The sequence below is a fragment of the Pseudopipra pipra genome, chromosome W, assembly GCF_036250125.1.
Source record: "Pseudopipra pipra isolate bDixPip1 chromosome W, bDixPip1.hap1, whole genome shotgun sequence".
Lineage (NCBI taxonomy): Eukaryota > Metazoa > Chordata > Aves > Passeriformes > Pipridae > Pseudopipra > Pseudopipra pipra.
In genome coordinates, this window is record NC_087580.1 from 58,162,762 (window position 1) to 58,188,364 (window position 25,603).

Consider the following 25,603-nt stretch of genomic DNA (forward strand, 5'->3'; position numbering starts at 1 on the left):
CTTCAGCCCTCAGATCATATTCCTGGCTCTCCTCTGGACTTGCTCTTGATGCCTTAAGCCCCTAATGTTTTTTTATTTTTCTAATATTTGTAAGACTTGTAAGTTTTATAAGTAGTGGAAGTAGATTTTAAAAGCAGCAACCTTCCTCCCCCCCTTTTGTCCCTTGTCCCTTTCCATTTCTCTAGCACCCTTGTTTATACATTCCTTAACCCTCTTACCCCATTCTATGCTCCCTATATCACTCATAGCCCCAAATCCAATAGAAATGTTTAGTCTTTTGTCAAGGCAAGGCCTAGATTGTTGGCAGAACAGCATATCAGGACCTAAACCACAGAACACGGTCAAAAACTGGGTTACTATGTACCCTTTGTGCTCTGATGATGGTGAAGATGGGATGAATGGGGGGTCCCGAAATACACCCCAGACCCATTTTAAGGGGGTGGACCCGGGGCGGACCAGAGTAAAGGCCACAGGGTGGACACATCTGGGATTGGATGGATGGTATTATAAAATGTAACCTCTCAGGCACGGCGCACGCGCGTCCTGTAACATCTTAACCTTGGCAAATAAACCCTTTCTTATCCCTAATTAACTGCTCTGGAGATTTTTTTCAGCACCAAAATACCACGGCAACACTCTGACAGGTCAGTGTCTTTCTTGTGTTGGAAGCCCCAGAGCTGAACACAGTACTCCAGGTGGGGTCTCACGAGAGTGGAGTAGAGGGAGAAAATCACCTCCCTCAATCTGCTGGCCATTCTTCTTTTGATGCAGCCCAGGATACAATTGGCTTTCTGAGCTACACGTGTGCATTGCTAGGTCATGTCGAGCTTCTCATACACCAACACCCTGAAGTCCTTCTCTACAAGGCTGCTCTTAATCCATTCATCCCCCATCCTGTACTGATGCTTGGGATTGCTCCAACCTGCATGCAGGACCTTGCACCTGGTCCCGTTGAACTTCATGAGGTTTGCATGTGCCCATTTCTCTAGCTTGTCAAGGTCCCTCTGGATGGCATCTCTGACCTCCAGCGTGTCAACTGCACCACACAGCTTGGTGTCATTGGCAAACTTGCTGAGGGTGCACTTGATCCCACTGTCCATGTCACCAACAAAGATGTTGAACAGCACTGGCCCCAATACTGACCCCTGAGGAACACCACTCGTCACTGGATATTGAGCTGTCGACCACAACTCTTTAAATGTGACCATCCAGCCAATTCCTTATCCACTGAGTGGTCCACACATCAAATCCATCCTTTTCAATTTTAGAGAGAAGGATGTTGTGCACAAGTCCAAATAGATGACATCAGTTGCTTTTCTGTTATCCAACAACACTGTAACCCCATCATAGAAGAATGCCATATTTGTCAGACATGATTTGCCCTTAGTGAAGCCATGTTGGCTGTCACCAGTCAATTCCTTATTTTCCAAGTGCCTTAGTGTAGTTTCCAGGAGAATCTGCTCCATGTTCTTTCTGGGCACCAAGGTAAGACTGACTGGTCTATAGTTCACCATGTCTTTTTTTTTTCCTTTTTAAAAATGGGGGTAATGCTTCTCCTTTGCCAGTTGGTGGGAACTTCACTGGACTACCACAACTTCTCAAATATGATGGATAGTGGCTTAGCCACTTACTCCACCAGTTCCCTCAGGACTCAAAATGCATCTTATAAGGTGCCATGAACTTGTGCACCTTCAGGTTCCTTAAATGGTCTCAAACCTGATCTTCTCCTGCATTGGGTGCTTCTTCATTCTCCCTCTCCCTTCCTATGCCTTCTGCAATTTGGACAGTATGGCTGAAGCACTTGCCTGTGAAGACTGAGGCAAAAACGTCATTGAGTACCTCAGCCTTCTCCATATCCTGGGTAACCTGGGCTCCTGTTCTCTTCCAGAGAGGGTCCGCATTTTTCCTACTGTTCCTTTTATCACCGATGTACCTATAGAAGCTTTTCTTGTTGCCCTTCATGTCCCTGGACAGATTTAATTCTATAAGGGCTTTAGCTTTCCTAACCTGATCCGTAGCTGCACAGACAATCCCTCTGTATTCCTCCCAGGCTACCCATCCTTGCTTCCACCCTCTAGGCTTCTTTTTCATGTTTGAGTTTGTCCAGGAGCTCCTTGTTTGTCCATGCAGGCCTCCTGGCATTTTTGTCTGACTTCCTCTTTGTTGGGATACATCATCCCCGAGTTTGAAAGATGTGATCCTTGAATATCAACCAGTTTTCTTTGACTCCTCTTCCCTCTAGGTCTTTATGCCATGGTATTCTACCAAGCAGATCCCTGGAAAGGCTGAAGTCTGCTCTCCTGAAGTCCAAGGTAGCGACCTTGCTGTGTGCCCTCCTTGCTGACCTAAAGATCTCAAACTCCACCATTTCATGGTCACTGCAACCAAGGCTGCCCTTGAGCTTCATATTCCCTACCAGCACCTCCTTGATGGTGAGAATAAGGTCCATGATAGTGCCTCTCTTCATTGGTTCCTTGTCATGGTTTAACCCTAGCCATCAACCAAGCCCTATGCAGCTGCTCTCTCACTCCCCCATCAGCAGGATCAGGGATAGGATCAAAAGGGTAAAAGCTACAAAACTCACGTGTTGAGATAAAGACAGTTTAATAGGGAAAGCAAAAGCCATGCATGCAAGCAAAGCAAAACAAGGAATTAATTCACTGCTTCCCATTGGCAGGCAGATGTTCTGCCATCTCCAAGAGAGCAGGGCCCTGTCATGCATAATGGTTACTTGGGAAGACAAATGCCATTGCTCCAAACGTTCACCCTTCTTCCTTCTCCCCCCCCCTTATATACTGAGCATGATGTCATGTGGTCTGGAATATCCATTTGATTCAGTTTGGGTCACCTGTCCCAGCTGTGTCTCCTTCCAATCTCCCATGCACCACCAACTTCATTGCCAGCCTGGCAGTATGAAAAGCAGAAAAGGTCTTGGCTCTGTGTAAGCCCTGCTCAGCAATAAAAAAACCATCTCTATATTATCAACACTGTGTTCAGCACAAATCCAAAACATAGCCCTGTACTAGCCACTGTGAAGAAAATTAACTCTACCCCAGAAAAACCAGCACACGTTTCTATCACTTGGAGAAGGAAGTCATCATCAATGCATTACAGGAATCTCCTGGATTGCCTGTGCCCTGCTGTGTTGCCCCATTTAGCTACAGAGCCCCCCTGGCTCCTTGCAGGAACAGAGCACTTTTCCAATCGGTCCCAGACTGAAATGAAACCCAAAGCTTTAAAGCTTGACAACCCTAGGCTGACACGAATCTGCTCTGCCCTGCTCCTTGGCGAACCCTTTCGCCTACTGGAAACTGACTCTCAAGACTTCTGGGCCCAAGTCCAAGCCTTTCCAGTCCTACTGTGTTCCCTATTTCCCGGGAAACACAAAAACTCTTCCGCAACTGCTAACAAAAAAAGGTACTTTTTCCCCTTATTCTGTCTTTTCTTATCTCACCTCTGTGCTCCATGCTTGGTTCTGCGGGTTCTGTGGAGCTGGCTTTCTCAGACCAGAGCTGGAATTGTCTCAATAAAATGCCAGCTTGATGAAGAATTCCTGCACGATGAAATGTCCGATCTGGAGAAGTCCAGGTCCGATTTTCCCCGTTCGGGCCAACAGCTGTTGCCTGCAGGAGCTGAGGAAAAAAACTCCAAAGCAATTTAATTGGAGATGAGATAAGAAAAGGTTTTAATGAAATAACCAGACGCGCGCCGGCCGTGTACAGGTGTTACAATTTATAATAGTGTCTGTCCAATCCCAAGTGTTTCCACCCTGGAACTTTTGCCCTGGTCCACCCCCGGCCCACCCCTGGGAAGTGGGTCTGGGGTGCTTTTCGGGACCACCTCTTCTTCATCATCATCTTCTTCAGAGCACAGAGGGTACATGGTCACCCAGTTCTTGACTGTACTCTTGTGGTTCAGGCCAGGATTAGATGTCCTCAAACAGAAGAGGCCTGCCTTGACAAGAGACTAAACATTTTCTACTGGAATTCAGGGGTAGGATTGATATGGGGAACATAGAATGGGGTGATGGGGTAGGGGAATGTATAAACTACTGTGCTAAAGGGTGAAGGAATAAGGGCTGCTGCTTCTAAAATCTACTTCTACTTATATAACTACTAATAAAGCTTATAAAAATTAGAAAAACCAAACAACTAAAAGAATCTTAAGGCATCATAACAGTCATACAGTACTCCATCCCCACCACCACCCCCAGTTCATTTATATTAACTTGATAAATTGATGTGGTGGGTTAACCTTGGCCAGCAGTCAGATGCCCACCCAGCCACTCACTCAACCCCCTTCCTCAACAGGACAGGGGGAGAAAACAGGAAAAAGTCAAGATAAAGGCAGGGATTTCACTCACCAATTACCATAATGGGCAAAGCAGGCTCAACTTGGGGAAAATAAATTTAATATCATTTTATTTATTACCAATTAAAATAGATTTGGATAGTGAGAAACAAAACAAAACAAATTTAAAACAACACTTTCTCCCCCCTCCCACCTTCCCCCAGGCTTAATTTCACTCCTTCATTCCCAACTCTTCTATCCCCCTCCTCCCTGAGCAGCACAAGAGGTATGGAGGGGTTACAGTCAGTATATGACAGTTTTTCTCTGCCAGTCTGTCCTCCTCACACTTTTTCCCTGCTCCAGATCAGTTCCTCTCCACAGGCTACAGTCCATCAGGAGAAAATCTCCAGCATGGACTCTTCCACAGACTACAGTCCTGTCAGAAAAATCTGCTCCACCATGGTTTTTCCACAGGCCACAATCGCATCAGGAGATATCCAGCTGCTCCAGTGTGGGGTTCTCCATAGGCTGCAGTATGAATATCTGCTCTGGGGAATACTTGCTCCAGTATGGTTTCTTTCACAGGCTGGAGGGGAATCTCTGCTTCAGCTCCTGGAGCACTTCTTCCCCTTACTTTTTCTTCTCTGACCTTGGTGCTTGCACTGCTGTTTCTCACTTTTTTCCCCCTCTCTTCTGCCTGTCTGGAATTTTTGTCCTTTCTCAAATATGTTTTCACAGAGGCACTACCAGCTTTGCTAATTTTCTCAGCTTTGATCAGCAGTGGATCCATTGTTGAGATGAATTAAATTGGCTGTGTCAAGCACAGGGCAGCTCCTAGTCTTTTCTTGCAGAGGCCACACCTGCAGCCTCCCCACTACCAAAACCTTGTCACAGAAAACACAATTGGATTACATTTGGACTGTCAAGGGTGAAAGCCTTTAAGTTTGTTATAACCCAGACTGCTGCTAAACAATCTTTCTTACAGCCATATAATTTTTGTTCTGCCCTCTGAAGAGGATGCACTTTGAATTTTTGTAATGATGCTGCTCTCATGGAATCAGTCAGAGCTTTTTAAAGCAACTTCTTTCAGCTTAGTTAAAACATCATGTTCCTTGATCCAGTTCCATTCCTGATTCTTTCTCAGTAATTTCCATAATGGTCTCCTGATACCAGCAAAGCTTTCTTTTTCCCCAATTACAATACCAGAGTAGTTTACCTTGTGTTGCCCTAATTGGACCTTATTCAAATTTACTTTAAATCCTGTTTGGTCTGTTAATCTTAAAACTCAGATACTTGTCTCTTATACTTCTGCAGCTCCAGTCACTAGAATATTATCTGCATGTTTATTCTTTGTAAAACCCCTGCAGTACCTAAATAAAGGTATATCATTTGTCTCTAAATGTGAAATCAAATCTCTAAACCAATTCTTCAGTGTCAGATGACAATGAAACATATCTATAACTGAAAATCACTTGTTATTTTCTTGAAAATTAGCAAGCAGCAGTCACAAGTATTGAGGCCATGCTGCTGAGAACACAGCTGCGCTGGGCAGGACACGTCTCAAGGATGAAGGACTATCGCCTCCCTAAGATCATGCTTTATGGTGAACTTGCCAGTGGCTGCCACGAGAGGAGCCCCGAAGAGAAGATTCAAGGACTCCCTGAAACAACATCTCAGTCTTGGCCATATTGATCATCATAACTGGTCTACTCTGGCCTCCAATCGGGAGGCCTGGAGACACACTATCTTTAACACTGCTGCTTCCTTTGAGAAAGCACGCAGGATCACTCTCGAGGAGAAAAGACAACGCAGAAAGAATCGTGTCTTGCAGAATATACCACCTAAGGAGTCTTTCTGCTGTGCCTTTTGCAACCGGACTTGTCTATCTTGTATTGGCCTTTTTAGCCACCAGCGTGCTTGTAACAAGTGTGGGTAGAGCCCTTCCCAAATCTTCATTCACGAAACCTAGCCATGATGATGATGAGCAATAATATCAGATATGCATGCCACAATAGCAGCCATTCTCAGGATGAACTTATTTATCTGGCAGTAACCTACCATCATTCTTCAGGATTTTTATCAGCCTTTTTAACAGGCCCCTGAGGGCACTAATAGGTCTTAATGGCCTTGACCAGCCATACTTGGGGCCTCCACATCCTCTGCTCCAGAGCTCCAATTCAACTCAGACCTGGGCCTTCAGTCCCTGCCTGAGTTATGTCATAGGAGTACTGGACTCCACCTCAGTCACAGCTGCACTTGGCCATAGACCTGGACCCTGACCTGTCGGAGGACAGAAACTGTGTGAACAGTTTCCATTGCATTTCTGCGACCTTCACCTTGGCATGGCTGGGTGCAGACAGTAAAAAAAATACTGCGCCACTAATATGACTGCAGGTCCTGTGCCAGGGTGAAGGAGGAGTTATGCTGGCAGGAAAACAAGTTTTATGGACACCTGGTGTGGTCCAATTAGTAATGTACAGCTCAGTGTGTTTACCTTATGTATCCAATGTAACCTGAAAAAGAATCACGTCTCTGCATCACAAGCAGCATATAAGCTGCTTTTCCTCTAATAAAGCGGACATTTTTGCCAATCATATTGATTTGTGTGCATTTCTGTCTGAACCCCTCCGCCGTTATCTGGCGCCCGTTTAGCAGGGAGTTCTACTTCGTCGAGTTCTGCAGGGACGCAAGGCGAACGGAAGGAGCTGAGGGAAGCGGTCGTGGGAGGTGATGCTGTCCCCGGCATCACGGAACAAAGCCATGCGCATGGTACAGAGGAATCTCACCCTGGCCCGGTGAGTCGACCGAGGGAGAGAGCATGGGGCCCGCGGCATCCGAAGGGGATGAGGCCGCGGAAACGCTCCTCCGATATATATTCTCTCTAGGAGAGCCTGTTTCTGATGGAACCGCCCCTAAGGGGTTGATGGCATGGGTGAGAGCGAGGACTCTACTTCCCGCTGCTCGAACCGCCTTTCAGGTGTCCACAAGGGACGCTATAAAGGAATTCTTTTGGGACGAGATCTCTACGGGGTCAGGAGCCCCTAGAACGTGTACTCTGCTTTGGCGTCTGGCAGTTCAGTCGCTACGAGAGTTAAGTTCTGAGCGACGGGAACTCATGAAGGTTCGGACGGCTCTGTCGGGAGATGGCGGGACTACGGTGGGTCCCCCCCCCGTTCGGTCTGCTGTAGGGGGGATCCCCGTACCTGCGGCTGCGATGTTGCGAATGCTAGGACCCTTAGAAGCAGCGAGATCACCTCCGTTTAGCACCGTGCATGTAGCAGCAGGACGTGTAGGGGCTGCAGGAACATCACTAGCGGCGGCGAATGAAGCTGGAGCCGTGCCAGCAGCACCGCTCTCTCTTGCGGCTGCGCAGTCGGCAGTGTCGCTCCTCACTGTGCCTGCTGCTGCGCATGTGTCAACTGGACCGACACTGCTGGGAGCCTCCGCGTCCCTAGATGGCGCTGCATCGCTGGCGCCTGAAGCCACCATGCAACCCGGAAGAAAGCCACTGTGGATCGCTGCCATGGTAACAGATGCTGTTTTCGAAAAAAAAAAAAAAAAAAAAAAAAGACAAACCATGCCGTTTCCAGGTGTGGTACATATGAAAGAAAGTAGCAGCTATTGGGCCTTGCATTGGAAGATGCTATATTAGCACAACGAGCAACACCGAAAAAGTGCCACTTCTCGTTGACAGGAGAGGCAGGCTAGAGAACTGCCTTTCCGTATTTTTTGTTAACTCTCGTGTTAATTGTGTTGTGTGTCCAACGTTGTTGTGAGCTCACTGTATTGTTAACGGTACCGTGCTTGTGTGTGTGTGGAGAAGCGACCATACGTTTGTTAGTAACTGTTAAAAGCCAGAGGTGAGAGTCCGGGAGAATTTCCTCCCGTTAGAGTGTCTCGGGTACACATAACAGCATAAAAATTCCCTTTAGGATTACTCAAACAGCTGCCAGAGTCCGGCGTGCGGGCGCGGGGGCCGCGCGCCAGGGCTGGGAGCTGCGCACTGGGGCTGCCGCTGCGCCGAGCTCGGCCGTGGGGGAGGCGGCGCTGGCAGCCACGGCAAAAGGCAGCAGGGGCACCTCGGCGGCAAAGGCACCTCAGCGACAGAGGCAACGCCGACAGCTACTTCTGCAGAGCCAGCCAGACTTCTACGGGGATCCCCGGGAGCTGCACGGCGCACGGAGCAGCCCGGGGAACAGCAGCTCGGCGGTGACTGGCTTGCGGGGGAGTTGCCCCGCAGAATCCAGGCATGTCAGTAATTGAGAACAGAAAGCAGAATCTCTCTCTTTAGTCCTTCTACTCACTTGTAGATAACTTAAAACTAAAAGATTGTGTTTTACTAAAAGTTAGCATGCAAGAAATTTTAAGAGTTTCCCAGAGAATGAATCTTTATATAAAAGCTTTAGTGAATTGCCTTGTTTTTAGTTACATTTTACCCCTGTAAAGACCTTCTGCCCAAATTTCGTGTTCAGTCTTAGCAGGAGACATAAGGTTCACACAATAGAGATCATTTGTTGCTTAGCAACTGGGTGGGACTCAAACCACCTCCAGCAGTTTCTCAGGACTAGGGAGAGAGTAGAACTTATACACCAAAAACTACAAATCTGCAAATAAGATAAATGGAAAGCTAGCAGGCTGAGGATTTCCTTAATTCTTAGGTAAAACATCTCTCTATCTTCCTGTTATAAACTGAGAAGTTATTGTGACAGTGGAAATCACATCTTTAGAATTGTATTTAAAAAGGTTTACTCAGCTGATTTTAACATTTAGATGTTTAGTTTACATTCCTGTCTGATATTATTTCTTTTCCTTGGTCAAGCTTAGTGAATTCATTATTTTTTCCTTTCTTTTTTTCTTCTGTGTTTATGACAGAGTTGCAACTTTGAGTTGCATTTCATGTGCTGTTTAAGCAATTGTTAATATTCTATTTATAACATAGCAGCAAGTACATTTTTTTTTTTTCAGATTTTAATATATATCTTCTGTCGTGGATTCGTACAGTATGTACAGAGCAGTTTGGTCAAACGAAACGTATTATATGTTTTTAAATGTTTTATAACTGCTGATATAGCATACAGCCTAATTGCTTTTCTAAAAACACTACTCAGGCACACACTATGCTGTGAAGTTTGACTTATCTCTCTTGGCACTGATGTTATGTCAACAGTTATACTACATGAATTTCAGATTATTTTTAAAATAACCTAACAAGATGCAAAATGCGTGTGTTTATACCGATAAAAGAGCAGATTGCTAAATTACACTTTTCCAAAAGTATTGATGCGTGAATTAGAACTTTTTATGCCCATTTGATTTATAAAGCAGAAATGTCTGGAGACCACATGATAATCTGTCAGGAAATCAGTAGAGATTGCAATAAAGCTGAGTTACTAGAGTCAGGTTGAATTTAGTAAAATTTTTCTAGTTTACCTCCCAATATAACGATCTCAAAGCTAGATTTAGTTAGCTTTACATTCGGGAAATTAATTAAAACCTGTGAGTGATTTAGGATTTTAATATAACAGGTGTAGTTTTTACCTGTTCTGTGCTGTTGTTCCACAATTATGGAGTTACATGTTCTTACAACTAGTTATTTGTTTTCCTTTGTGCTGCTTATGTTGTGAATTTTGTTCTCTTCCTGAAATTTCATAGGTAAAAGAACTAAAAATACGAGCAGATGATGTAGATCACATCTAAGGAACCAGCTGCAATCTGGAATCTGGCCTTCTATATCCTTCTGAACTGCACATGTAGCTTAAGGCTGAGTATTAAACAGAATGATCAAACAGTATTTTTTCACTGTCATAGACTTAAATGCGAACTTTTTCAAAAGATGAGCTTGACAATGACTATAATAACTTGATGGCACAATTAAGTGTGACAGATTCAGGCAGGGGAAGTGCATCTGTCAGTGCATCTACTGCTGAATCTTCTATGGGACTTGCTCTTAATATGACCTCAACACAGATATCTGCAGTAAAACACATCCAATTTGGAAACCATGGGCAGCTTTTGCCAATACAAAAAATACCAACACGTTGTGATGAAGATTTCTTTCTCAGTGACTTAGCAAATAAGAACTGCTCTCTAGTAAGCAGCTATGAGTTTCAGACACTGGCTGGACATGGAGCAGAATCAACTGTTACAGACTGTCTCCTCAGGTCTGGGGAGAGTAATTTGGAAACAATGCAAGAAACGGATTATGGACAAATATCTGCAGAAGACATAACAACAGAGACAGATTTTTTCCTCACAGGAGACACCATATTGATGTCACCCTTCAGCTGTTGCTGCCAGTGCAAGTTACAGCCAATCTGCAGCACCAGTAGAGATGTCTGAAAAAGAGATAATCTGTATGGAAACAAACACAGATAGTTTGGCAGAGGTTATGCCAGAGGTGCTTTCATTCATATCTCACAAAGAATATGAATCCAAGGATGAAGACTTGTCTTCACTGAATCATTATGAATTCAAACATACAGTGATGCAGAAATAATTAACCAATTAACCAGTAGTGCAATCAACTTAGAAAAAAAAATATATTGAATATATTGGAAATTACACCCAGACAGATTGAAAGTTTACCTGACAATCCAGAAGCCAAAGTGTAACTGAAGACAGCAGTGGAAAGGATTTTAAAGACATTAGTGTATCTCAGAATCCAAAGAAACCTACTAATATTGTAGCTTGTGAAGTTCAATGTGAGTTTAATACAAATCTGTGCCTGATGCATGAAGAAGTGGACAAAGATGAACTGCAGGAAGCCAGCACTGAGGTAGAACATACTCAGGAATCAAAAGCACTCCTGCATTCTGGCAGCCGACTTGAACCAAACAGCCTTTGCCAAAGAGGAAAAAGTGAGAAAACAGAAATAGGTCTACCACTGAATGTACACAAACATTCAGCTGTTTGGAAAGCAGCTCCACTGCAGACCGCTTGTCACTGGTATCTAGGACAGAGGAGGATTCTCTCCCCACAACTCATCCAGAGCTGCCAAAAGATCACACTCTGCGAAAAACACCTTTTGTCTCCGTGTTGCCTGTGCAAACTGTGGAGCAGAGGAATGTCTGTTTAGATGCGGATTTAGAAGATGATTTCTTGACTGAGATAGGGCAGACGTGTCACTAAGGGGAAAGGAAGACAATGGAAAACTATAGAACTTTTAACATCCTGAGGCCTAAGGCTTGTCGCTGTATACAACGCTCTGTTTCTGTGCTGCTCATGTCACATCAGTGATGTTTGTGAAGATCAGGCAGACTGGTGTGGTTTGGGAACTCTACATCAGACATTAACTATTTTGCAGTGCTTGTATTTGTGTTTCATCTCAGTAGTGTTACAGTGGGTAGCAAGATTTATTTGGAATCAGCATATGACAGAAACCTTTTGGCTTACGAGTCTTCCCAAGATTATATGTGATTGTGCAATAACAATTTTGGGGGTAAAATTCTATATCATATCCAAACTAGAAAAACTTTAAAAGGGTGAATTGCTTGTCCAGTTTGAAAACTACTACCAAGTTGCCAGACAATGCTATGTATTTGGTATAGGGGTCAGTGATTTAAGAATTTGTAAAACACTTTTGCAAGACAGAAACGGGGAGAGAACAGGTGGCAACCCCCTCAGTTCATTTGCAAAAGTTGTTTCATATGTTAAGTTTTTTTTTGTACACAGGTGTTGGTAGCTGCCTGCATGATGAATGAAACCTTGGAAAGAAAGAACAAGGTTGATGCTGTTTTCTGCAGGTAACAATGGTAACATCAGGAGCTGTTGTGGCTAACAGTTTCCTCAATATTGTTAGAACACAGTTTTTGGAGCACAATTCTTTTTGGTATTATAAGCATAGTTTTTCTTAGTCATATACACCATTTTAGTATATTTTTTTTTAAGCACATGAAATTAAGGATTTAAGAGAGTGTACGAACTTTAAAGTAAGTATTACAGGAGCACAATTTGTCAGCATTATGAGCACATTTTAGTGTTGTTAAGGCACAGTATTTTTAGTTTTGTTGGAGCACAATTTTTTAGTATGTTTAAGCATATAATTATAGAAGGTTAAGATCTTAGATTATTCACTGGGCATTGGTGGAGGAAAGTTCACCTGTTTGGTGGAGAAGCTTTAACACCATAAGGTACTAGAGAATTAGTATGGTTTCGTAACTCATGAGACAGTAAAATGAGATTCAAAAGTATGTGTGTGTGAAGTGTGTTTGAATGATGGTGGCCACCATGTGAAAGTGAATGAATGAAAATGTATGCATGTATATGTGTGAATATTCACTTACACAAACACTTTTGGATAAACAAATACACCGATACCTTTCCATAAAATGGCAAGAAATCCTGAACAAACTCTCCGGGCTGCAATAGAATGGTATGCAAAGAGTGCAATAGAAACGGAAGATCCAGTGTTAATATACGATCATGTCATTGTGTTATTCAAGGGCCAAGGGGTGAAAAAGAATAACAGAAGACATATGGCCCAGAGTTTAATGGAGTTCCATTTCCAAGGATGTTCTGAACAGAGTGGAAGTTTTAAGAATAAACCCTACATTTAAAGAAGTACTTTTAGGCACACTTTGAGAGCACACATCTTAGGGTCAATAGGTTGTTGAGTTTATTGGTGATGGTGGTGTTGTTGTATGTTTGCGCTTATTGAGATGTTATGGATACAATAAGGAATGTTACAGAAATGCAATTTAAACTGTTCAAACTTCAACAGGGGATTTGTCGGAGGACAGAAACTGTGTGAACAGTTTCCATTGCATTTCTGCGACCTTCACCTTGGCATGGCTGGGTGCAGACAGTAAAAAAAATACTGCGCCACTAATATGACTGCAGGTCCTGTGCCAGGGTGAAGGAGGAGTTATGCTGGCAGGAAAACAAGTTTTATGGACACCTGGTGTGGTCCAATTAGTAATGTACAGCTCAGTGTGTTTACCTTATGTATCCAATGTAACCTGAAAAAGAATCACGTCTCTGCATCACAAGCAGCATATAAGCTGCTTTTCCTCTAATAAAGCGGACATTTTTGCCAATCATATTGATTTGTGTGTATTTCTGTCTGAACCCCTCCGCCGTTACTGACCTGCAACTTGATTTCCTAGTCTGACCTTGGTCTTGCCTCATCACTATGAACCTACTTGGTGATCACTGTCTGACTCTGGTTACTCTCATCAGACATGCAGATGGACTTCCTGACTTGATCTTGGACTTGCGTCATCACCATAAACTTTCTGGACTCTTAGTTAAACCTGTTTACCATCCCTGGGTCTACCCTGCTCACCTTGCTCAGGTACTGTGAGGTGTCTGTCCAGCAAGGCTACTGCTCTGCTGGCCTTGTCACATTTGGTTTCTTGTCCCTTAGGGAGTAGATGTCCCTCACTGCACCCTGACATATGTGGGTTTATAATTTCTCACAAAACACCTTGTTCTAAACACTCCATAATGATTTCTCCCAGAGCAGGCCTAGCTGTTTTATGATGTGGATATTGTATAAGGGGGACAAACTGAGGGTCCCACTGTTTCAACTTGGTAATTTTTTTTCTACACCATAGGACTTTTTTCTGCCATTATCCTGGGACTTATTGTTTCCAGGATTCTGTATCTATTTCAGTTTAATTTTGTACATCTTCTCTTGAATCTTTATACCAGCCTTTCCCTGCTTCCTGTATTCCTTTATATTTCTACAAAATATCACTATAAAAATTAAGATTCCACGTCCCATTATCCAGTCAATTCCTAAAATAAGAGATTCTTTGCTATTATTTACAACCTCATACTTGATATCAACAGCTCACTGCCCTATTATTAGTTTCATAATATAATATTTAGGGCCTTTACCTTCCTTTCTCTTGAAAGAGTCTGCCTTCATATTTTCTTGTTAAATAAATTCTTTAAGAAAAGTTTTAGACAAAGTGATTCGTGCTCCTGTGTCCAGGAAAACTCTGTATTTTTTTTCTCTACTTCATACAAAATATTGGGGTTGTTCCCCCCCCTCCCCCAGGATCCCACTGTATTTGGCACACAGGTACCCATTTGTATGGGTAATCCTGGGCCCAAAGCAGACTTCCCCATTGTTGGTTTTCATCAATTGGGGGTAGGGCAGTAGAGCTTGAACACTGAGGTGTACTGCTGCTATTGCTCTTCTTTTCAGCTGTTGTATCACTCTTTTTAGCTTATCCCATGTTTTTTTCCTAATCCATTTTGCCATATTTTTTCCTGAATCCTTTAACACTTTCCACAGCCTTATACAGATTTGGTCTCTTTCTTCTGACTTACCAATCTTACTGTCACCATTTCCTGCACTTGTTTCTCTTATCCTTATTTCTTTGCAACCTCTTCTCTGTCCATCTTCACAGTTACTCTAAGTCCCTGTTTTTTTCTTGATCCACATAAGAATTTTTTCCCTTTTTTTCCTGAACCTAGTCCCTGTTACTTCATAACACACTATGTTATCTCTATCCATTGATTCCAGGTAGGTTCCCCTGAATTTTGCTGCATGGACAGTTGTTGTGAATAGCAGGGATGCATTTGGACAGCTAATTCTCATAATTCATCCACTGTTCAAGAAACATTATTGATCCTTATTTCTGCCAGGGAAACTGGAACTACTTGTATTCCATCAGGAAAGGGTGGTCAGAACATGATAGATATCATACTCTGCCAATGTTTGAGAAATCTCACATTTGTTCATAAAACATTTTCCATCTTCTGGATTAGTGCAGCTAACAGAAGCAATCCAACAGATGCAGCAGTTTGCACAGTGGTTTCTGGGCTCTGGTTTTAGATCATCTAGATTTTCTGGGAACAACTTCTGAGATCATCAGGGGACTCCTAGGAACCCCTTGAGGAACCTCAAGGTGCTTGATGTTGCTGAGAAAGGAGACTGATTCTAGCAAGATCTAGCAGCAGATGAGTTCTGTCAATCATTCTTGATCAAAGAGTTGTTTGAGCTTTTGTTCCAGCTGACTCCTGATTAGGAACAGTCAATAACACTTTCAGTAGGTGCTAGGGAGAAGCCTATATAACTGCTGAACCTAGCACTAATAGCGGTAGTGAGCAGGCATAACATTTATTATGGTAGAGTATGCAGAAATTGTCTAGAAACTCTGCTGAGAGTTTCTTTTCCTGGGAGGGTGACTGAACACTGGAAGGGGTTGTCCCTCCTTGGAGATATTCAAAAGCCAACTGCGCATAGTCCTGGGCAACTGACTCAAGGTGACCATGCTTGAGCAGGGGGGTTGGACCAGATGACCTGCAGAAGTCCCTTCCAACCTCAATCATTGAGTGATTCTCAGCATAAACTTTTCCTGTCTTTGGCCTGCTCTTTTCAGGTAACTATTGCTCCATCCACACACATAAGTACCTAAAGAGCCAATTCACACAAACTCATGCAGAAGAGGCTTTTATGATCATTCTTTATGTTCTGTAAACCTGAAATGTAGAACTGTGTACTGCAGGATGTTGTAGATGTTAAAAGTTTACATAGCTTTAAAAAAGCAATGGGTAAATTCACAGAAGAATTACTGGGTCAGGGCTATTAATACAAAGCTCTACATCTGGCTTAGGAAATTCCTGAATTGTTTGAGATTGGGGAACATTCTGGAGACTATTCCTATTTACTTGCCCTGTTCTTATGCCCTTCCCCAAGGGTCTGCAATTGGCTCCTGCTGGGAACAAGTTCTATTCTAGATGGCCAGACCTAGTGTTTGGTAGCTAGTCTTAGGATGATTAATTATTGAGACAAAAGTAGATTGATTCTTTTTGGGGGAGCTCTGTAGGTAGGGTATTTTGGTGAAATTTTGAAATACAGCTACTTTGATAGTTTCTCTAAGCTTTAATTTTGGAAACAGATAAGTTTTATTTATAAAGTATATTAATTCATTTTGGTTTTGCCCCTTAACCTGTCTGATGATTCTGTCTTGCAGAAAACACCTCTACTGCTAGATTACAGACCCAAAATGGACTTGCTGTACGAGAACTTTATTGTCCTTCTAGACAGTTTGGGGTTTTTTTTGCAGAGACTATCATCTAGCACCTTAGCGAAGCACTTAACTCTCATGTGACACAAACCAGCAGAATCATTTTGGAACATTGTAGTGCTTCTATAGCAGACTGTCCTGAATATTTCTAGGGATGTGCTGCATGGATTTTTTGGAAAAAAAAATAATTTTTTTCTTTTTGTTTTTTGTACAAATGAAATAAATCACAGTTCAACAGGATTCTACAAGCACTGAGTTTAGAGATAGTGAAAACACTTCTGTGGAGCTCAGCCTGAGTCATCTATTTGTAGTTACAAAAAAATAACTTAAAATGATGTGGGAGATTTAAAATGTTTGCTTTTAACACCAAATTACTACATTTTTTTGTCTTTAAACTTTACAACTTGTTTCAGTATGATTTTCTGAGGTGTTCTTGTTTTCTGTAGTATGCCTGATTATGTCAGCTTTAATCAAGTAATTCTATAGAGCATTGAATATATCTAATGATACAGTGACTGGTGATATTTATTATGCTGCATTAAAAACTTCATAAAAGCCTAGAGATCCAATCACTTCATTAGTTTTGCATAATGCTTGTTCTTTATTATGTTTTAATATCCCCACTTTGCATGTTGATTTGAAATGAGTTCATTTGATTTTTTTAAATATGCCTTAATATTTTGCCATGGCATAAATTACATCCGATCATAACAAATACTCATAAGTGGTGAACTTGTGAAATTGTTTTAAAGCAAATATGTCATAGAATTGTGGCTTACAAAATTTAAATTTTACTTCAGGAAATATTTGCTATTTCATTAGCTTTTAAAACTATGGCTGTTGAGCACCTTTTATTGATATTGCACAAGTTTCCATTCACTAGCTAAAAATTCTTCAGTTAACAGCAAACCAATTCTGTATGAAACTGTAGCTGTTTAAAGCTCAATTACTATTTATCATTGAGGTCAGATTAGATTACAGGAGCACCGTCTGGCCTTAACTGATAATTTTGCTTGTGTCAAACCCTGAGAGATGCAAACTATCATATGTGTATGTGTGCCTGTGTACAGACACGCAAGCACCTTAAAGAATTGACCTTCAGTAGTGCTTAGCAGTGTTGACTACACTGATTTAAAGGCTTCTTTAAACAATCAGCTTCATTAAAATGTTGTAGTAGTTGAAAGTGACTTCTGCAAGCTGTATACTGCATAGCATTATATATAGCAGGGTCAAACGTGGATAGAGCCTTCCTAAATCTTCGTTCGCGAAGCCTAGCCATGATGATTATATATAGCATGGACGGGAGTGTGTCTGATATGGGGTCTTAGGTAACTGAAAAGAAGATAAGCAGTATTATTGGCAGCCTCCAGCTGCCAATAATTTTTAACTTTGGGTTTTCCTGACAGCTGAAAATGGCAGTTATACCAAACACTTTATTCTTTCATAAAATGTCAATGACTAGGAAAATCAGTATGCCTGTTAGCACTATCCTGCTTCTTCCAGCTGTGCTCCCCTATTTTGCAAGAAAGCATTGCTTAATGTTACTTGATAATAGGGGGTTGATCTCATAAGAGGTTTATTCAAATATCCTACTGACTCTTCTTGAGTTTTCCATGCACCACATTGCTCTGCGCATCTCCCATGCTCTTCTTTGTCGCTGTCGAGATGGCCCAAGTGACAGAATCTTCTTTCAAAGTAGGGACAGGATAGCAGAAGGCTAGAAGAGATCTTTATTGCAACAGGCTGCAGACATTTATACTTTTCATACAACACACATGTCAACTTACTATTGGTACTTTTATGTAAACATACATCAGGCCATACGTGTGTCAACTCACTATTGGTACACCTATATCAGGCCATACACATGTCAACTCACTATTGGTATTTTCATGTACACACACATCAGGCCATATTCATGTCAATCTACTATTGGTGTCTTCATGTATAAATACATCAGGATTGGCTGCAAAATAGTAAACTCATGCTGACACAGCTTTTGTCGAGTCATGATGATTTGCAGAAAGTCCAGGAAGTCCATTTTTGTACTTCCTGTCTTCCATCTTCTTACTTCCTTCTGACAGACTTGTTGTCTCCGACAATTTCCCCTTTTTTTTTGTTTTGACAGTCTGTTGCAGGGCTTTTTGCAACAGACTGATCAAGCAAGGTATCAGTATTGACAATCCTGATTCAAAGCTAAGAAGAAATACAGTATCTTATAATAAGGATGGATAACAACACTTCACCAAGAAAAAATTTAGAGAGTTCATCTATCATTTAGAATAAGGATTCACTATAGTCCGACAGATTTATGTAATACATTCCCTTAAAGTCTTAATACTCTAATATAAAAGTATTTTTAAGTTTGCACACATATATTTTGTGACACATTCCCTTAAAATCTTAACACTCTAATATAAAACATTTTTAAGTTTGGACACATATATATATCTATACAGTCTCTCTCTCTCATACAATCTTTCTTCAATCATTCATTGGTGGCCACCTCAGTCATTCTTCACTCACACACAATCGGAATTGTCATTACACTTCCACACTACATTTCAGGTAGTTATTGGCTATGTGCTTTCCAGTTTGTCATTTTTTTGGCAGTCACATTTATCAACTGTACCTGGTTTGGAGAGGAAGGAATATAAGAAATATAAGGCCTAACAAACTTAAATGAGATCTATTCTGAAGGAATATAAGGTTTAACAAACTTAAATGAGATCTATTCTGAGTTAACCTTTGTTTATGCGCATATATAGTCTCTTTCCCCCTTATTTTGTATTTAAAAGTGTAAAATGTTTTTCTGATAATAACTTGTTCTATGAATGAGGTAGAAACTTCTACATATTTGAGTTAAAAGAACATAAAAAAGTAATGTCCGTTACACTTCTAATTTTTAATTGAAATGTACTTAGGTTGTTTTATAATTTAAATTCTACTGCTATGACTATTATCAGTTACCAATCAAAGTATTATTGCATCAGAAAACACACCATGCATCTTTATATTTTCAGATAAATTCACTCGTATTTGTCATTTCTAGCTATATCTCAAAGGTGCACTAAATTTAGTTTTATGGCTTCAATTGTATGCTTTGTTTACAGGCACGTTTAGGAATATTCTATGGCAGCTCTGCAGTGTTCTGCCAATTAAAGAACTTATCAAAAAATTGAGGTAACAACAGTGGTCATACCACTCAGTTGAGAATTACTCAAAATTCTTGGAAGTTTTCAGAAATTCAAGTATACAAACACTAGCTGCAACTTAACAGAAATACTAGATAAATTAGGTTGGCTGCATTTTATTAGTCTATTAGCTGGTGTTCACACAGCTCTCTGTAAATTCTTTTTCTCACTCGTGGTATATCTTCTTGGGAGAACTGAAAAGGCTAGACTAAGGCAAGGCACTTGCAGTACTGGAGCACAAAAACTCCACAATCAGTCATTTTTCTGTTGTGGAATGCACTGTGTCACAGCAGTCTGCCAACCTTGAAGAAACTCAGGGTGACTTCTCCTTTGCTTCAGTCAGCAAATACTGTTGAATGTTTTCCACACAAAACTGGAAATTAATGCCTTGGGAATCATAAAATGAAATAATTCGACTGGGGATGTTCACAACAATGAGGGACTAATGGACTTCTAGGTGAATAGGAATTAATAAGACAGTCTTTTTTTAATAAGTCTACCTTTTTAGTCCATCAGTTTTGGCCTTCCAGTGTAGTTAAATCATCCATATCTAGCATGTGTTTATTATAGGAGATCTGGAAATAGCAAGTGGAGCGGTTTGGATGTTTTCCTTGATATTTCATGATTTCTCTGGTGATAAAAGATTTTCTATGGGAGAAATCTTCATTAAAGACTTCTTTTAATCTCTTCAGGACATCTTTTTCACAAAGTGGTATTAAACTGCCATATTTCTTTATAAATTCATCTAGAAATTCACAAAGTCACGTTGTCAATTGCTCATCAGTTACCTGAGAAGTTTTTTGACTGTCTTTTTTGCCTCTTTTGTGAGTTCCTGATTTCAGTCCTGTGCTTTCTGGTGAAGGCTTTTCGAGAGGATTTTTACAGTAAGGGTGATCTAGTAATATTGAACTAAAAATGTTTAAGGAGTCTTCTTTTTCTCTTTGGTTAGGGTTATTTTCATTTTGTGTCAGCTCCATGGATAAGAGTCCATTTGTATGATTGGATAAAATATATTTTTTTATCTCTTTTATTTTTCTATTATCAAGTCACACACAGCTTGGGATTTGAACAGTATTTCTAATATTGATCATTCATTAGGATATCTTCCAGTCTGGATCTCATTTTCACAGGAACACTGTAAGTGCCAGTTGGTTCAGTTATATTCCCAAGGTTGTCACTGAAGGTGACAGTGCTGTCAGTGAGGTCGAGGGTGGTGATGGTGCAGGACAGGTTTGCGTGATGTGGCATCATGTTTTGGGTGTAGTTGTCCAGCACAGGCTCTTGTTTGATGGCTGTGTTGATCATATCAGGGGAGTAAAGGTTTGTAGATGGAGTAAGGGATAGTCTATATGCTTGAGCTAGCATCTCAAGTTTTTGTATTCTGAGCAGCAAGTGGTCATTGGCATGTTCTAGTTTCTTCAGGTTGTTTTCTAGCTCTTTTGTGCACTGCAGGTCTCTTTGCAGTTTACGAATGTAATCCATTGAGGCTTTTAGGATCATTGTCTTATCACAGCGTATATTTGGGTCATTGGGTATCAAAGTGTGCAGTTCTTTTAAATGATTATTAATATTAAATCTTCTTTGTTCATTGAAGTTGTGGTTGTCTTTCTTTTGTCTCTTTTTAACTAACGCTCTTGCTTCTGAGTCTGTGAGTTACCTTTTTACATTAGGAAGATTAGTTGGAAATGAGTTGCTGATGTTTAGTTCTGGAGGAGGCACGCTTTGGTTGCCATGAAGGTTAATTAAATCGTCAAACACAGGCAATGTATTTGTCAATTTTAGTGTAAGGATTCACAGTAATTTATAGGGCAAAATTCTGTCTCTCTGGATGTAAAAGAATGAAACTGGAGAACAATCACGTTCCTTCAGATATAAGCAGTGTTATTAAGCATTTAGGTTGCTTTAAACCAGGAACTTGCTTATAAGAGTATGTTAGGGGATTAGGGATGCTTCTTGGGAAAGTAGCAGCAGCTTTGGTCTAAGGTTGCTACTCACTTCCATTGCTTAGCACAGAGACCAGAACAGATGCAATTCAAGACAATTTTAGATACTTTTAAAATTATGCATATTTGAAATTTATAGAATCTGAGCAAGGTAAAATTTGTTTTTTGAATTTTTAAATATAATAAACCAAAACAAATTAATGCAGGGCTATAATTAATAATTAGTTGTGTTCTATTTTTGAGTTTGTTATTGGTACTGTTACCTTTTTTAGCAAAATACTTTTGGGTGAAAGAGTATTTATACTCTTTGTTTCTCTTTCTTAGAAAGCTTCACAGTTCTGAAAGCATCTGAATTGGTTTTTAGCAACAATTTGCATTAAAATAATTTGACTATAAAACAATTTCTACCTCTCAGTCTTTCTGACATATGCTTTATCGAGAAGAGAATAGAAAAATTAAGATTATCAAAGAAGCTTACATAGTTTCGTTTCTTGCTTATTGCTATAAAAGGTAAAAAAGGTTTTGATTTTCTCTATTCACTTACTAAGCAACAGTTTAGATTTAAAAAGCCGTGTTTTTGTTAGGCAGTTCTCTGTGTTATCTCTTTAGATCTTGTCTCTCTCCTCACAAAGGCGGAAACTTCAAGCTAGAAATGGTTTTTTTTTTTTTTCTTTTTTCTCTGGCAAAAACTGCTTTTGTCAAATAAGATATTTTGGAATTAGGCATTCTACTAAATAAGTCTACTTTAAAACTTCTTCAGTAATTTCCAAAAACCTGTCTATAAAATGCAGAAGTAATGAAAGAGTGTTTACACAGCTGTCTGCGCAGGGGGAAGGCAGCACAGCTATATTTAGCATTATTTCTGTTTTGCTCTGGTGGAAAGTTGCTCTTCCTACACACTGTGGAATGTCTTATCAGTAGTCACTGAGGAAGAACTTTAAAAACTTTACTTTTCTATTTCATTTATGCATGTATCTTAAAACAATCTTGGTTATTTAAATGAACAACTTCAAAAAACAGTTAGAAAGACTATGTTATGAATTTGTAAGATAATTTCTCTCTCCAATCAGAAGGTTGCAAAATTATAGTTTCTATAAAGCAGGAGAGTTTTATTTCTTCCCTAGCTCCCTGAGAAATTGTTATTGTAAACTTTTTTGTGGATTCGGCTGGGGGGGATATTTGGGCTCCTGTTTAGTTGCTAAGTAACAGACTGTCTCTATTGGGTAATACATTTTCTCTCTCTCTCCCTGGTAAAACTGAATTTTGCAAGGGAGAGCTTCCAACTATTCTTTTTCCTTTTTTTCTCAGCAGAAACTTTGTTCGTTTTTTCACGCACACACACACGCAGTGACATTGGTAAACATTGTGAGCTCACAAAAACACATTTGACAAACACTAGAGTTAACATGAGAATTAACAGAAATGTGAGAAGGCAGCTTTTCTTTTTTAGTCTGCTACCCCTTCTCTTCCCCTCGCCGCTCGTGTGCTGTATGTGGCAGGGATTGGTTTTTTTGGGCTTTTATTACATTAAAAAATCTGTTGCATATCTTATGTGTTTTGCCCTACACACATTGATAGACTGAAACAGTCAATTAGCACATGAACAAAGAACAGGTAATTCAAGAGAAGAAGGATGCTGATGGTTCTCTAGTTTTCTGTCCCTCTCCATTCACCTATACATCTTGATTTGAATTCCTTTCCTTAGTTATTTTTTCAGCGGAGTCATCCGGAGGAAAAACTGTTTTTTCTGCCTTCAGGAGTGAATTATTAGGTCTTTTCTATGTTTTTCTAGCTTGGAGATTTATGTTTTCAGTACACTGGCAGCCTGCTTATCTTTCTGGGTAGTTGCATTTCAGAGTTTGGTTCTTATGTGAATTATTGCATAGATTGCTGCCCTCTGCATGCTTCTAAATCCTTCAAAGTCTCACAAGCACCAGGCAGACACATTAAATGCAACTTAACGTAGTAGTTTCAAAGTATTATTTTTCCAGCACCATAATGGCACAGGTCATAATTCAAAATCATTAATCTTGACACTTTTACAATTAAGGAGGGTTTTCCATGTAGATAAAACTACATTTTCATCTTTAGTTCAATGTTGTCCCATTGTTAAAAGTTTTTGTTCCCGGCAGCACCCCCCAGTAGCTTACCTAACGAGGGGTCAATAAAGTTCTCAGATCCGGATTTTTTTAGCAGAATCCCACTGCTCTCAAGCTTCACCAGGCTGCCGTCGCCCTCGTGCGTCAGCCCACAAGTCCCCCTCTCTGTAGGAGAGGAATCACTTGCTCTTTCTCTCTCTAGGAGAGAAGTCACTGCAAAAATTCTTTCTCTCTTGGAGAAAAATCTTTGAACTCTCTCGGAGATAAATCTTCTTCGAACTCTCTCTCAGAGATAAATCTTCTTCGGCTGCAGCAATCACATCAGCGGTCACCAAATGTCGCTATTAAGTTGAGACGGCCCAAGCGACATAGAATCTTCTTTCAAAGTAGGGACAGGATAGCAGAAGGCTGGAAGAGATCTTTATTGCAACAGGCTGCAGACATTTATACTTTTCATACAACACACATGTCAACTTACTATTGGTACTTTTATGTAAACATACATCAGGCCATACACATGTCAACTCACTATTGGTACACCTATATCAGGCCATACACATGTCAACTCACTATTGGTATTTTCATGTACACACACATCAGGCCATATTCATGTCAATCTACTATTGGTGTCTTCATGTATAAATACATCAGGATTGGCTGCAAAATAGTAAACTCATGCTGATACAGCTTTTGTCGAGTCATGATGATTTGCAGAAAGTCCAGGAAGTCCATTTTTGTACTTCCTGTCTTCCATCTTCTTACTTCCTTCTGACAGACTTGTTGTTGTCTCTGACACTTCTTAACTGAACTTTTCAGTTCTTCTTTTCCTGGTTCTGCTCTTGCCAGAGGCAATCTCTAAGTTCACTTGTTTGTCTTGGGAAATGGGGCCCTTGTCTTCATTTATGGCCATAGATGGTGAATGGTGAAGAAATTGAAAGAAATGCAAAGAGAAAGAAAAAGTCTACTGAACTATGGGGGGCAGTCAAGACAGCCACAGTAAGACCAGTGGAGTACTGCCATCTCTGCAAATGATTCTGTGAAACTACTACATTTGAATATCTGAGTTAGACAGGACTTCTTTATTTCTAGGCTTAGAGAAACGTGCATGTGATGGAATTAAAAGTTTACTCTGGTTTTGCTGTACTGTTTCTGGACTCACCTACAATTTAGCTTTTATCTGGTTTTAGCATTAATAGAAGTGACAGAAGAGGACAGGTAAGATCTAATTAGTCTATTTTTTGTAGTTTTATATGAATAGCAAATGCAGGTGATATGGATGTATATGTAAGTTAACATAATAAGCCTTTCTGGAGCTCTTCATGTGGCTATCGTATACTTCCCAGTGTAAATCAGGGGTGGGCAAGGCCTCCAGATAGTGCAAATATGGTTATAAACACCCATCCTCCATGCACCCCTAATGTACCTGACTCAAACCCATAAACCATGTAAATGCCTAATTCATTGTTCATCTACAGTCTAAGGGTTTCATAAATATGTTTTTGATTGGTCTACCTCAGTATATGTACACTGTGGAACCTTATGGCAAGATCAGATGTTGATGGAATGCTGTTGAAGTTTATTGGGATTTTAGTGTTTCCCTGTGTAGCTCTACAACTGAAAGTTATCAGTTACAAACGTGAATTCAGAAAGCTCTCTGCCATTCAGTTCTAAATTTTGCTCTAACAGTCTATAGTATAGAATTTATGCCTGCAAGTTTGTAACTACCTTTGGAATCACCTGAATTTGTTACAGTGCTATATAGATAGGTATGGCACCTGTAGCCAGTGTTAACACATATAGCTGGTGATTGCTCATAATTGTAACTGCTTGTGTAACGTGTTTAACCTGATAAAACTTCAACAGTGCTTTTAAAAACAAAGCAAACAAAAAACCCAACCACAACCCTACTGTTCACATCATGTCACAATAGATATCTTCATTACAAAAACTGTTTTCCATGGGGAGGGATGGGATGGTGTCTGTGTCATTTGTTTGCTTTCTAGCTTTATAGAAAGACCAGACTACAAATGAATTCAAGTCAGAGGCAAGCCTTGGGGCCAAAGTTCTGTTTTACTTCTTTGAAGCTTAACAAGCAG

General features: G+C 40.6%; 2 pseudogenes; both read right to left on the reverse strand.

Moving 5' to 3' along the window:
- Nucleotides 1-19,584: 19,584 nt before the first annotated feature.
- On the reverse strand, nucleotides 19,585-20,442 carry LOC135404751 (sentrin-specific protease 5-like; annotated as a pseudogene).
- Nucleotides 20,213-21,466, reverse strand: LOC135404752 (microphthalmia-associated transcription factor-like; annotated as a pseudogene).
- Nucleotides 21,467-25,603: the final 4,137 nt, after the last annotated feature.